Source organism: Gasterosteus aculeatus, chromosome Y (assembly GCF_964276395.1).
Source record: "Gasterosteus aculeatus chromosome Y, fGasAcu3.hap1.1, whole genome shotgun sequence".
Taxonomy (NCBI): domain Eukaryota; kingdom Metazoa; phylum Chordata; class Actinopteri; order Perciformes; family Gasterosteidae; genus Gasterosteus; species Gasterosteus aculeatus.
In genome coordinates this window covers 19628591-19642312 of record NC_135709.1, presented here as the reverse complement: position 1 = coordinate 19642312, position 13722 = coordinate 19628591, and the positions used below count along the sequence as shown (strand labels likewise).

Below are 13722 nucleotides of genomic sequence, written 5' to 3'. Positions count from 1 at the left end.
CTCATGACTTGTTGGGCCTTCTAGACTTGAGCTGAACATTCAACCAGAAAACTATTGCTGTGCCTCAATGACTGTCTATGTACCACAATATAGCCTAATTAATAGACCTGTGTTTAAGATTAGACCAATTTAGGTTGATTGACATTTTGATTACAATGGTATTCAACTAATTCTTAACTGAAACCTAACCTATATTGTTAATAATTGTATTCTTAAGAGCACTTAATGATTTATGTTCAGCAAAAAATGACACAAGTTTAGTTAGGGAAAAATATTTTTCATTATCAAACAAAAAAGTGCAACAAATAAAGTGCTTAAAGTGCTTAAACAGTAGCCTTTCAAAGCAAAACAATGGATACACATTGTATCGTTGTGTCTGTTTGAAAATCTTCTTCTGTTGCTAACTTCGGGACTCTTTGGGGTAAATAGGATGTCTATGCAGCGAATGGGTTTACAGATGCGCTCCTTAGCGCCATCTATTGTCGGGGAGTTTGAAAAGGAACGAACGCGCTTCGGCCCAAAATCAGATTTTTTTTTTTGCCGTGAGAAATTGGTTGTGTGGCGTGAGTGCGTGTGAAAACATGCAAAAGCGTGTGTCACACGGCGAAACCGTGAGAGTTGGTAGGCCTGATAATGTTACCTTGAAGGCACGTTGTTGCCAGACATTTCGGATGTTAGAAGACTTGATTGGGGCTTGGGGAGGATGTAGGCAATGGGAGTTACGCAATCGGGATATAAGTGATAAATGTATTAATAACTTCCACCACACGTTATCTTATCTCAGTCAACTAGTTTATTCAGAGATGTATATGGCTTACTATGAGTCCCTCTTCTTAGCTAATCTGAGCGCTTTCTGTCTAAAAGGACATGCTGAGACAGCAGTTGGAGAGACTTCTTACCAAACTGCAATCTGCCATAAACCAACAACTGCTAAATTTGGATTATTTGGAGTTCCTGACACGCCATGAGCTTATTCGGTTTGAATCGTTCTCTGAGCAGATAGGCGGTGTATCAGACATAACAGAAGCACTACAAAACCTCTATCATGTTGTCTAGCAGGAAATTAATGCCAGCTCTATGCCCATTGTTGAACAGGAAACAGAGGTTGGTCCAGGTTCTGGTCACCCCAAAATTGTAATAGAGAGAGAAAAACTAAAGAATATGCTGGACACGCATCTGCCAGTCTCCTGCATTGCAAAATGCCTGGGTGTTTCACCGAGAACGATTTACAGAAGAATGCAAGAATATGGCTTATCTGTAAGAGGATCATACAGCACAGTGACTGACCAAGAGCTTGACAACGTGATTTCAGCCATCAAAAGTCAAATGCCAAATGCTGGTTATCGAATGGTTCAAGGCCATTTGGTGTCGATGGGTCTCCGCATTCAGTGGTGGAGAATGATGGCCTCTATGCATCGCGTTGATGCTGCAGGGATCTTCTTGCGCCTCACAGAACTAGGTTGTGTTCTGCGAAGAAGTTATTCTGTGCGAGGCCCTCACTCCTCAGCCCACATCGACACAAATCACAAACTGATAAGGTAGATTAAAATAGAATATTGATTTAATTATTTAAACGCAGAATGTTGTGGAGTAGGAGGCATGTCATACAACTCCCATATGAACGGCCTTAGTTATACTGTAACCTTTTTACCTCTTGAACAGATACAACATTGTACTTGGATGCTGCAACAAATAACAAAGCGTCAACTGCATTCTCATTCTTCCTGAGATCAACCCAGCTTCATGGCATACCATCAAGGTATTTTGCCATGACAAAACAAACTCATATCTGGAGAAGTGGCAGTTTTTTACATTTGATTGTTTTATTAATTTATAATTCTATCCCAGAAACTATAACTTCATATTCTAAAGTTAAATTAAACCTTTTGAATGTCATTTAAATTTGTTTTCATCTTAGAGTAAGGGGGGATCAGGGTGTTGAAAATGTAGACATCGCACACTTTATGTTCGCCACACGGGGAACAGGAAGAGCGAGCTTTATCTCGGGAAAGAGTGTCCACAATCAGAGGTAAGTTGTTTTTGTCAGTTTTTGACTGCATAAATAGTTCTTGGAACAATTGAATTGTTTAAATAAAGTACATATTGCTTTATAAATCAGTCAACCAATTAAAATTTCATTCTAGAATAGAGCGACTTGGGCGGGATGTCTGGGTTGCAGTCACTAGCAAGTACCATGATGTTCTTCACTCTCTGGAGGAAGATGGTCTGCTTGATTTCTCTGATGTGGTTCATCTCTTTGGCGTCCACTACATCTTTATCCCTCGACTCCGAGCAGACCTTGATACCTTCACTAGAGGATGGAATAATCATCCTCTACGGACAGAGGGAGGTCTCAGTCACACACGATACTTCAACGTTGTGTCCAACCAACAATGACATTTAAACATGAACTTCTTAGCTGGTTACAATTTTGAACTTGGCAAAAACATCCGATTAATTTTACTAACGGACCAGCAAAAAAAGGCACTTCAGGAGTGGCACCCTTTTGGATGTATTACTAACAGTAGCAATAATTGCTTTGATTGGAGTAGACCTAGTTGTGTTAAACTCTGTGGAACCCACCACCATATTTAACTGCTTCACTCATGATTCTCCTAAAGTCAGTGTAAGTGCTAAGATGCTGTACTGGAAAAGTCACAGTCTGAGTGTATGCACTCACAATTGGGTAGCAAACAGTGTGATCTCCTAGTCGCTCCCTGCAGTTGTGGTCAAAGTTGCATGTTATTTTGAAATGTCTCTTTTCATCAGGGAGCATGGGGATGTGGGACTGCCCCGTCATCCACTGGAGCACGTGTGGCACTGCAAGAGGCTCTGTTTCACCAGCTGCACGGTCTGTCTCCCCATCTGCGATTGATGTATATTTAAAATAACATGAAAGAGAAGCTATTCAAACTTACAGTATTGTCTTATACACATTCTTGGATAATACATTTGTTATGTGCTCTGTACATTCAAATGGTGTTATGTGTAATTGTGTATGCACACTATAGAGTATATAGTACCTGACATTTCAACCTCCTGCAAGAAATCTTCCGCTCAGGTCTCCCCTTAGATGTCCCCTTTTCACTGAAATTGGGCTGGCAGTTCATGATTATGAAATCAGCATCAGGCTATAAAGAAACAGTGAATGCATATTTGGTTAAATATTTTAAGTTTTCAAATATAGGCTTGTAAAGGCTATACAAAATGAAGATTCCAATAAACAGTACAGGCCAAAAGTTTGGACACACTTTCTCATTCAATGCGTTTCCTTTTTACTTTCATGACTATTTACATTGTAGATTCTCACTGAAGGCATCAAAACTATGAATGAACACATATGGAATTATGTACTTCACAAAAAAGTGTGAAATAACTGAAATTATGTCTTATATTTTAGATTTTTCAAAGTAGCCACCCTTTGCTTTTTTATTAATAAGGGAAACAATTCCACTAATTAACCCTGACAAAGCACACATGTGAAGTGCAAACCATTTCAGGTGACTGCCTCATGGAGCTCATTGAGAGAACACCAAGAGTTTGCAGAGTTATCAAAAAAAGCATAAATATGATAATTCAACAAAACAATCTTAGTCTTACAGACCTGTTGCCTTATGCAAAAGCCATCCCCCACAAAGATCCTCCATTTTTGGAAATGCGTTCGTCAGAAGCTTTGAAATCTTGGTTAACAACAAAGTAAAAATTAAAATAAAGATACACACACAAATCCTTGACAGTGAAAAGCTAAAGTACAGTATATTTTACAATAACTACCTTTAATTACAAGTCAAACAGTTGGACTGAGAAGTTTACCTCTGTGTGGTCACTATCTTCAGGAAGAGACACAGTTTGTCTTCCCATACCCGCCTGGAGGAGTTCAAGCTCCTCAGTTGGCAACGGTGTATGTAATGTACTTTTTGGCAGAAGATAAAAATTAAGAGCCGTTGTTTTGCGGGTCTTAAGGTGCTTAGTGGCAGTCAAACACCTCTTTTTTACCACGACTGAAATTCGATTTGAAATATCCTGGAAAGGATCTGTGGATTAAAAGGTAGCTTTATATTAGTTTATTATATATACGGCATATATAACAATCAAGCAAATATTCTAAATAGCATATTTTTTACAATGTACTTGGCCTACAAACCAAAGTCCTGTCTCAAGGTGAATCATAACACTCATTAGTTGGAATGCTTTAAGCATTCCAAGTATTGTTCTTCTAATCTTTATTGTTGGAATGCATTAACGATGCATTCCAAGTATTGTTCTTCGAATCTTTATTTCTTCATCTTCAACTTCTTCTATTTCTTCCGCGCCACCTTTCAACTCCTTCACACTTTCAGCTATTAAAACCGTTCAAATATTAAAATGTTCAGCTCCTTTCTGGCTTGAGGGCTATGACTTTTCAGCTTTCTACCTCTTATGCTTGAATTTATATAAATCAATAATCATTAATATTTTAACATGGTTTTCAAATGGAGTTTGCTTTCAAATCCTCCTAAACTTCTTCAACTTTCAGATTTTTCAGCTTCGCCAATCTTTCAGCTACAGACACCATTTCAACTCTCAAATGTTCACACAAGTCTCAACTATTTTATGAAAAAAACTGCTTCTTGATATCTATTGTACTTTTTTCATAATCACTGATTATGTTTCACTAGTTCTTCGCTCCGTTTCTGACTTTTACATGAGTGTGTATTGCGTCTGCTAGAGTGGAGAGCTCGCGGGCTAGAGGGTGAAGCAGCGCAGAAATCTGGTTAAAAAAGTATGGAACTTCTGTCCTTGCAGCCAAAGTATACACTCTAGAGGCTTCATTTCTTCAGATTAATGAGGGCATGGTTGTGCTGATTGGATTAATGTGTTCATGGAATCCCAGAGTTTTTTAGTTTTGGCGCAAGGAGTGTTTGAGTGACACAACCTCTGCCAAAAGCCCCATAGGCTCCAATACAAATCTGCCGACATATTTCTCACAAAAATCCACAAGGTACACGTTTTGTCAACGGCCATAGGAGCCGTATTTATTACCGGACAGACATAAAAACACATCCACGCGTTCGGTAGAGTCTTGGGTCTCATACAAACGCCGTATTTTTTAGATAGCTGTTATAGTTTTGCGCTGGTTCTCATTTGTTTGAGGTGTGGATTCTGTGTAACTTGCTGCCATGTCTCTGTCTTTTGCAGCAGCTCGTTAATGATCACAGGTGCGTCGTTGTCGTGGTTACGAGCACTCACATGCTGCAGGATCTGTCTGTGGCTTACAGCTGCTCCTATGAGCTGATTAGTGGAGTCACATGACGCAGCTATGCTTTCTGTCAACAGACCAATATGATAAAGACACTCGCCCCCCCTCCCCCCTCCACCCTGACCTCTACTTACTGTTAATCACTCTCAGTCAGTATGTCTGTCTATTTCTCCTCCCCTCTCCCTCTCTATCTCTTCCTCACCACCCCTCCATTCCTCACCCTCTCACCCTCCCTCCCTCTATCTACACCCCCCACCCCACCCAATCCAATAATTTCAAAATAAAAGCCCCATGGAGGGAATTTTTACTGTAATGTCTGTGATGAGGCCTATTAATTAAAAACTTTTAAGTGTGAATAACAAACATTCTGTCTCCCACTACGAATATTACTCGTACTTCTAGTACTACAACTGATACTTCTACTACCATACTACTAGTATTTCTACTGCTATTAATACTACAACTACTACTAATGTTATTACAAATACTACTATGGCTAATAGTATTCCAGCTGTTTCTTCTGCTATTGATACTAAACCTACTATTACTGCTTATACTGCTAGTACTACTAATACCACAATTATAACTAATACTACTACTAATATTACTACAAACAATTTTAAACAAATTTAAGCTCCTGCAACTTCTGTTTTTAGAAAATCTATTGGAATTCAGCTTCCCCACTTCCTGTATTTTCAGCAGTTCTTTAAAATAATTTCAGCTATTCTTATGCCTCTATCAACAGCAATTTTTTAATATTCATTTCTGTATTTTTTTGCAATATTTCAAATTTATTTCAGCTGTTTTCATTTCTGCTTTTTCAGCAAATCTATTGAAATTCCTTTCAGCTTCTCCCATTTCTGTATTTTCAGCAATTTCAAATTCATTTCAGCTTTTCAGCAAATGTATTCAAATTCCCTTCAACTTTCTGTATTTTCAGCTATTTTCAAATATTCAGTGCAGCTTTCAGCTTTTTGCATTCCAACGCATTTTCAGCAGGAAATGCCTTTTCTAGTTTCAACTTATTGTTGGAATGCATTAACGATGCATTCCAAGTATTGTTCTTCGAATCTTTATTTCTTCATCTTCAACTTCTTCTATTTCTTCCGCGCCACCTTTCAACTCCTTCACACTTTCAGCTATTAAAACCGTTCAAATATTAAAATGTTCAGCTCCTTTCTGGCTTGAGGGCTATGACTTTTCAGCTTTCTACCTCTTATGCTTGAATTTATATAAATCAATAATCATTAATATTTTAACATGGTTTTCAAATGGAGTTTGCTTTCAAATCCTCCTAAACTTCTTCAACTTTCAGATTTTTCAGCTTTGCAAATCTTTCAGCTACAGACACCCTTTCAACTCTCAAATGTTCACATAAGTCTCAACTATTTTATGAAAAAAACTGCTTCTTGATATCTATTGTACTTTTTTCATAATCACTGATTATGTTTCACTAGTTCTTCGCTCCGTTTCTGACTTTTACATGAGTGTGTATTGCGTCTGCTAGAGTGGAGAGCTCGAGGCTAGAGTGTGGGGCATCGCAGGAATCTGGTTAAAAAAATATGGAACTTCTGTCCTTGCAGCCAAAGTATACACTCTAGAGGCTTCATTTCTTCATATTAATGAGGGTATGGTTGTGCTGATTGGATTAATGTGTTCATGGAATCCCAGAGTTTTTTAGTTTTGGCGCAAGGAGTGTTTGAGTGACACAACCTCTGCCAAAAGCCCCATAGGCTCCAATACAAATCTGTCGACATATTTCTCACAAAAATCCACAAGGTACACGTTTTGTAAACGGCCATAGGAGCCGTATTTATTACCGGACAGACATAAAAACACATCCACGCGTTCGGTAGAGTCTTGGGTCTCATACAAACGCCGTATTTTTTAGATAGCTGTTATAGTTTTGCGCTGGTTCTCATTTGTTTGAGGTGTGGATTCTGTGTAACTCGCTGCCATGTCTCTGCATTTTGCAGCCGTTAATGATCACAGGTGCGGCGTTGTCGTGGTTACGAGCACTCACATGCTGCAGGATCTGTGTGTGGCTCACAGCTGCTCCTTGTGACCTGATTAGTGGAGTCACATGACGCAGATATGCTTTCTGTCAACAGACCAATATGATAAAGACACTCGCCCCCCTCCCCCCTCCACCCTGACCTCTTCTCACTGTTAATCACTCAGTCAGTCAGTCTGTCTAATTCTCCTCCCCTCTCCCTCTTCCTCACCACCATTCCCTTCCTCACCCTCTCACCCTCCCTCCCTCTATCTACACCCCCCCACCCAATCCATTAGGTGCGCCGTTGTCGTGGTTACTCGCTCACACGCTGCAGGATCTCTGTCTGTGGCTCAAAGCTGCTCCTATGACCTGATTAGTGGAGTCACATGACGCAGCTATGCTTTCTGTCAACAGACCAATATGATAAAGACACTGGCCCCCCCTCCCCCCTCCACCCTGACCTCTTCTCACTGTTAATCACTCAGTCAGTCAGTATGTCTGTCTATTTCTCCTCTCTCTCTCTCCCTCTATCTCTTCCTCACCACCCCTCCCTTCCTCACCCTCTCACCCTCCCTCCCTCTATCTACACCCCCCCACCCCACCCAATCCAATAATTTCAAAATAAAAGCCCCATGGAGGGAATTTTTACTGTAATGTTTGTGATGAGGCCTATTAATTAAAAACTTCTTAGTTTGAATAACAAACATTCTGTCTCCCAACCCCCCCTCACCCAATTCCATCATTACAAACTAAAAGCCTCAATGATTATCTGTACCTTAACCATGAAGCGGTTTCGTTGAAATACGCATTGCTCTTTCAAATACTAGAACCACTACGAATATTACTAGTACTTCTAGTAGAACTACAACTGATACTTCTACTACCATACTACTAGTATTTCTACTGCTATTAATACAACTACTACTAATGTTATTAAAAATACTACTATGGCTAATAGTATCAGTATTCCAGCTGTTTCTACTGCTATTGATACTAAACCGACTTCTACTGCTAGTACTAATACCCAAATTACAACTAACATTACTACAAACAATTTTAAACCTCTTTTTATTCATCTCAGCTTTTGTTATTTCTGTACTTTTTAAAATTCATTTAAGCTCCTGCAACTTCTGTTTTGCAATATTTCACATTTATTTCAGCTGTTTTCATTTCTGCTTTTTCAGCAAATCTATTGAAATTCCTTTCAGCTTCTCCCATTTCTGTATTTTCAGCTATTTCAAATTAATTTCAGCTTTTCTAATATCTTTTATTTCAGCAAATGTATTCAAATTCCCTTCAACTTTCTGTATTTTCAGCTATTTTTAAATATTCAGCAAATGTACTCAAATTCCCTTCAACTTTCTGTATTTTCAGCTATTTTTAAATATTCAGCAAATGTATTCAAATTCCCTTCAACTTTCTGTATTTTCAGCTATTTTTAAATATTCAGTGCAGCTTTCAGCTTTTTGCATTCCAACGCATTTTCAGCAGGAAATGCTTTTTCTAGTTATTGTTGGAATGCATTAACGATGCATTCCAAGTATTGTTCTTCGAATCTTTATTCTTCATCTTCTATTTCTTCCGCGGCACCTTTCAACTCCTTCACACTTTCAGCTATTAAAACCGTTCAAATATTAAAATGTTCAGCTCCTTTCTGGCTTGAGGGCTATGACTTTTCAGCTTTCTACCTCTTAAGCTTGAATTTATATAAATCAATAATCGTTAATATTTTAACATGGTTTTCAAATGGAGTTTGCTTTTCAAATCCTCTTCAACTTCTTCAACTTTCAGATTTTTCAGCTTCGCCAATCTTTCAGCTACAGACACCATTTCAACTCTCAAATGTTCACACAAGTCTCAACTATTTTATGAAAAAAACTGCTTCTTGATATCTATTGTACTTTTTTCATAATCACTGATTATGTTTCACTAGTTCTTCGCTCCGTTTCTGACTTTTACATGAGTGTGTATTGCGTCTGCTAGAGTGGAGAGCTCGAGGCTAGAGTGTGGGGCATCGCAGGAATCTGGTTAAAAAAGTATGGAACTTCTGTCCTTGCAGCCAAAGTATACACTCTAGAGGCTTCATTTCTTCAGATTAATGAGGGTATGGTTGTGCTGATTGGATTAATGTGTTCATGGAATCCCATAGTTTTTTAGTTTTGGCGCAAGGAGTGTTTGAGTGACACAACCTCTGCCAAAAGCCCCATAGGCTCCAATACAAATCTGCCGACATATTTCTCAGAAAAATCCACAAGGTACACGTTTTGTCAACGGCCATAGGAGCCGTATTTATTACCGGACAGACATAAAAACACATCCACGCGTTCGGTAGAGTCTTGGGTCTCTTACAAACGCCGTATTTTTTAGATAGCTGTTATAGTTTTGCGCTGGTTCTCATTTGTTTGAGGTGTGGATTCTGTGTAACTTGCTGCCATGTCTCTGTCTTTTGCAGCCGCTCGTTAATGATCACAGGTGCGCCGTTGTCGTGGTTACGAGCACTCACACGCTGCAGGATCTGTCTGTGGCTCACAGCTGCTCGCTCCTATGACCTGATTAGTGGAGTCACATGACGCAGCTATGCTTTCTGTCAACAGACCAATATGATAAAGACACTCGCCCCCCCTCCCCCCTCCACCCTGACCTCTTCTCACTGTTAATCACTCAGTCAGTCAGTATGTCTGTCTATTTCTCCTCTCTCTCTCTCCCTCTATCTCTTCCTCACCACCCCTCCCTTCCTCACCCTCCCTCCCTCTATCTACACCCCCCCACCCCACCCAATCCAATAATTTCAAAATAAAAGCCCCATGGAGGGAATTTTTACTGTAATGTTAGTGATGAGGCCTATTAATTAATAACTTCTTAGTTTGAATAACAAACATTCTGTCTCCCAACCCCCCCTCACCCAATTCCATCATTACAAACTAAAAGCCTCAATGATTATCTGTACCTTAACCATGAAGCGGTTTCGTTGAAATACGCATTGCTCTTTCAAATACTACTATAACCACTACGAATATTACTAGTACCTCAGTAGAACTACAACTGATACTTCTACCACCATACTACTAGTATTTCTACTGCTATTAATACAACTACTACTAATGTTATTAAAAATACTACTATGGCTAATAGTATCAGTATTCCAGCTGTTTCTACTGCTATTGATACTAAACCGACTTCTACTGCTAGTACTGATACCCAAATTACAACTAACATTACTACAAACTATTTTAAACCTCTTTTTATTCATCTCAGCTTTTGTTATTTCTGTACTTTTTAAAATTCATTTAAGCTCCTGCAACTTCTGTTTTGCAATATTTCACATTTATTTCAGCTGTTTTCATTTCTGCTTTTTCAGCAAATCTATTGAAATTCCTTTCAGCTTCTCCCATTTCTGTATTTTCAGCTATTTCAAATTAATTTCAGCTTTTCTAATATCTTTTATTTCAGCAAATGTATTCAAATTCCCTTCAACTTTCTGTATTTTCAGCTATTTTTAAATATTCAGTGCAGCTTTCAGCTTTTTGCATTCCAACGCATTTTCAGCAGGAAATGCATTTTCTAGTTCTTCTATTTCTTCCGTGCCACCTTTCAACTCCTTCACACTTTCAGCTATTAAAATCCTTCAAATATTAAAATGTTCAGCTTCTTTCTGGCTTCCGGGCTATGACTTTTCAGCTTTCTACCTCTTAAGCTTGAATTTATATAAATCAATAATCGTTAATATTTTAACATGGTTTTCAAATGGAGTTTGCTTTTCAAATCCTCTTCAACTTCTTCAACTTTCAGATTTTTCAGCTTCGCCAATCTTTCAGCTACAGACACCATTTCAACTCTCAAATGTTCACACAAGTCTCAACTATTTTATGAAAAAAACTGCTTCTTGATATCTATTGTACTTTTTTCATAATCACTGATTATGTTTCACTAGTTCTTCGCTCCGTTTCTGACTTTTACATGAGTGTGTATTGCGTCTGCTAGAGTGGAGAGCTCGATGGCCAGAGGCTGAAGCAGCGCAGAAATCTGGTTAAAAAAGTATGGAACTTTTGTCCTTGCAGCCAAAGTATACACTCTAGAGGCTTCATTTCTTCAGATTAATGAGGGTATGGTTGTGCTGATTGGATTAATGTGTTCATGGAATCCCAGAGTTTTTTAGTTTTGGCGCAAGGAGTGTTTGAGTGACACAACCTCTGCCAAAAGCCCCATAGGCTCCAATACAAATCTGCCGACATATTTCTCACAAAAATCCACAAGGTACACGTTTTGTAAACGGCCATAGGAGCCGTATTTATTACCGGACAGACAAAAAAACACATCCACGCGTTCGGTAGAGTCTTGGGTCTCATACAAACGCCGTATTTTTTAGATAGCTGTTATAGTTTTGCGCTGGTTCCCATTTGTTTGAGGTGTGGATTCTGTGTAACTCGCTGTCCTGTGTCTGCCCTTTTGCAGCCGCACAGGTGCGGCGTTGTCGTGGTTACGAGCACTCACATGCTGCAGGATCTGTCTGTGGCTCACAGCTGCTCCTATGACCTGATTAGTGGAGTCACATGACGCAGCTATGCTTTCTGTCAACAGACCAATATGATAAAGACACTCGCCCCCCCTCCCCCCTCCACCCTGACCTCTGCTCACTGTTAATCACTCTCAGTCAGTATGTCTGTCTATTTCTCCTCCTCTCTCTCTCTCTCTATCTCTTCCTCACCACCCCTCCCTTCCTCACCCTCTCACCCTCCCTCCCTCTATCTACACCCCCCCACCCCACCCAATCCAATAATTTCAAAATAAAAGCCCCATGGAGGGAATTTTTACTGTAATGTTTGTGATGAGGCCTATTAATTAAAAACTTCTTAGTTTGAATAACAAACATTCTGTCTCCCACTACGAATATTACTCGTACTTCTAGTACTACAACTGATACTTCTACTACCGTACTACTAGTATTTCTACTGCTATTAATACTACAACTACTACTAATGTTATTACAAATACTACTATGGCTAATAGTATTACAGCTGTTTCTACTGCTATTGATACTAAACCTACTATTGCTGCTTATACTGCTAGTACTACTAATACCACAATTATAACTAATACTACTACTAATATTACTACAAACAATTTTAAACAAATTTAAGCTCCTGCAACTTCTGTTTTTAGAAAATCTATTGAAATTCAGCTTCCCCACTTCCTGTATTTTCAGCAGTTCTTTAAAATAATTTCAGCTATTCTTATGCCTCTATCAACAGCAATTTTTTAATATTCATTTCTGTATTTTTTTGCAATATTTCAAATTTATTTCAGCTGTTTTCATTTCTGCTTTTTCAGCAAATCTATTGAAATTCCTTTCAGCTTCTCCCATTTCTGTATTTTCAGCAATTTCAAATTCATTTCAGCTTTTCAGCAAATGTATTCAAATTCCCTTCAACTTTCTGTATTTTCAGCTATTTTTAAATATTCAGTGCAGCTTTCAGCTTTTTGCATTCCAACGCATTTTCAGCAGGAAATGCTTTTTCTAGTTTGAATTTAGACATCCAAGTGATTAAACCGACTGGACATAATGTTACCAAATTGCATTTACGACGTGGACTTACAAATAATACATTTCATCATGATTTCAATATGAACATATCTAGGTGAACGAACCTTGTCATTTCTTGCTGCACAGTTCTAGGGAGCTCCGTCTCTGACGGCCGTGTTGGGCAGTTAGTGGCCATACTGTTTAGCAACACAGACACCACATTTCGGGCTGCTGACTCAACTGCACCATGACCCTATATCATTTTAACATGTTAAGACATAAAAATGACAAAACATAAGGTACAGTTTTTCATTTACAAAAGTAAGCCATGCTTGCTACAATAACAACATTAATGTTAGCCGGTAGGTTAGCTTAAGTTATAGCTATATCTCCGGCTAGCTAGCGAACGTCATTTTTTCCGAAACGGTCGGATAACAGCAGGTTTCATCAAATGCACCGAAAAACATAACATCACAAAACTAGAAATGACTAACTCACCTGACGTTGTGGCGTATTGTTGCTGTTCTCATCATTTGCTTCGGTCATGTCTGATGGTGGCTAGCCGGACTTCTAATATCACTTTTTTCGTCTTCTTTAGGAAGCGTTGTGATTGGAGACCAACAGCCAATCACAATGGACCTTCTTTAATTCTCTGATTGGTTGGTTTTGTGGCACAAATGTAACGCTGCTGCAAGTCGAGCGAGCGCAGAGTGAAGAGGTGGAGCGAGCGCTAACTATATAACATGAAGGGTTATCTCAATCAATAGTTTCATATTTGTCTGCGCAGTCAGCTTATGTTGATCTACCTGCTGAATCAAATATTTTTCAAAGGAAAAAATTGTATAGATACAGTGCGAAATATTGTTTTTACAGTCAACATTGTTTATACAGATGTTATAGGAAATACATTAAATGCAAGAGGATTTGTGTATTTGCCATATTGTTTTTTATGACTAAAAAGATTTT

General features: G+C 38.7%; 2 long non-coding RNA genes across 2 annotated transcripts; one reads left to right on the top strand and one right to left on the bottom strand.

Annotated features, from left to right (window-relative positions):
- Positions 1–748: 748 nt before the first annotated feature.
- Positions 749–2661, top strand: LOC144391148 (uncharacterized). Its single transcript, XR_013455032.1, has 3 exons — positions 749–1759; positions 1919–2029; positions 2145–2661. It is a non-coding gene; the product is annotated as an uncharacterized LOC144391148 (long non-coding RNA).
- Positions 2662–3813: 1152 nt separating this feature from the next.
- LOC120812369 (uncharacterized) lies at positions 3814–13362 on the bottom strand. The gene is made up of 3 exons (XR_005710606.2): positions 13255–13362; positions 12882–13009; positions 3814–4034 (listed from the first exon to the last, which is right to left on the bottom strand). It is a non-coding gene; the product is annotated as an uncharacterized LOC120812369 (long non-coding RNA).
- Positions 13363–13722: the final 360 nt, after the last annotated feature.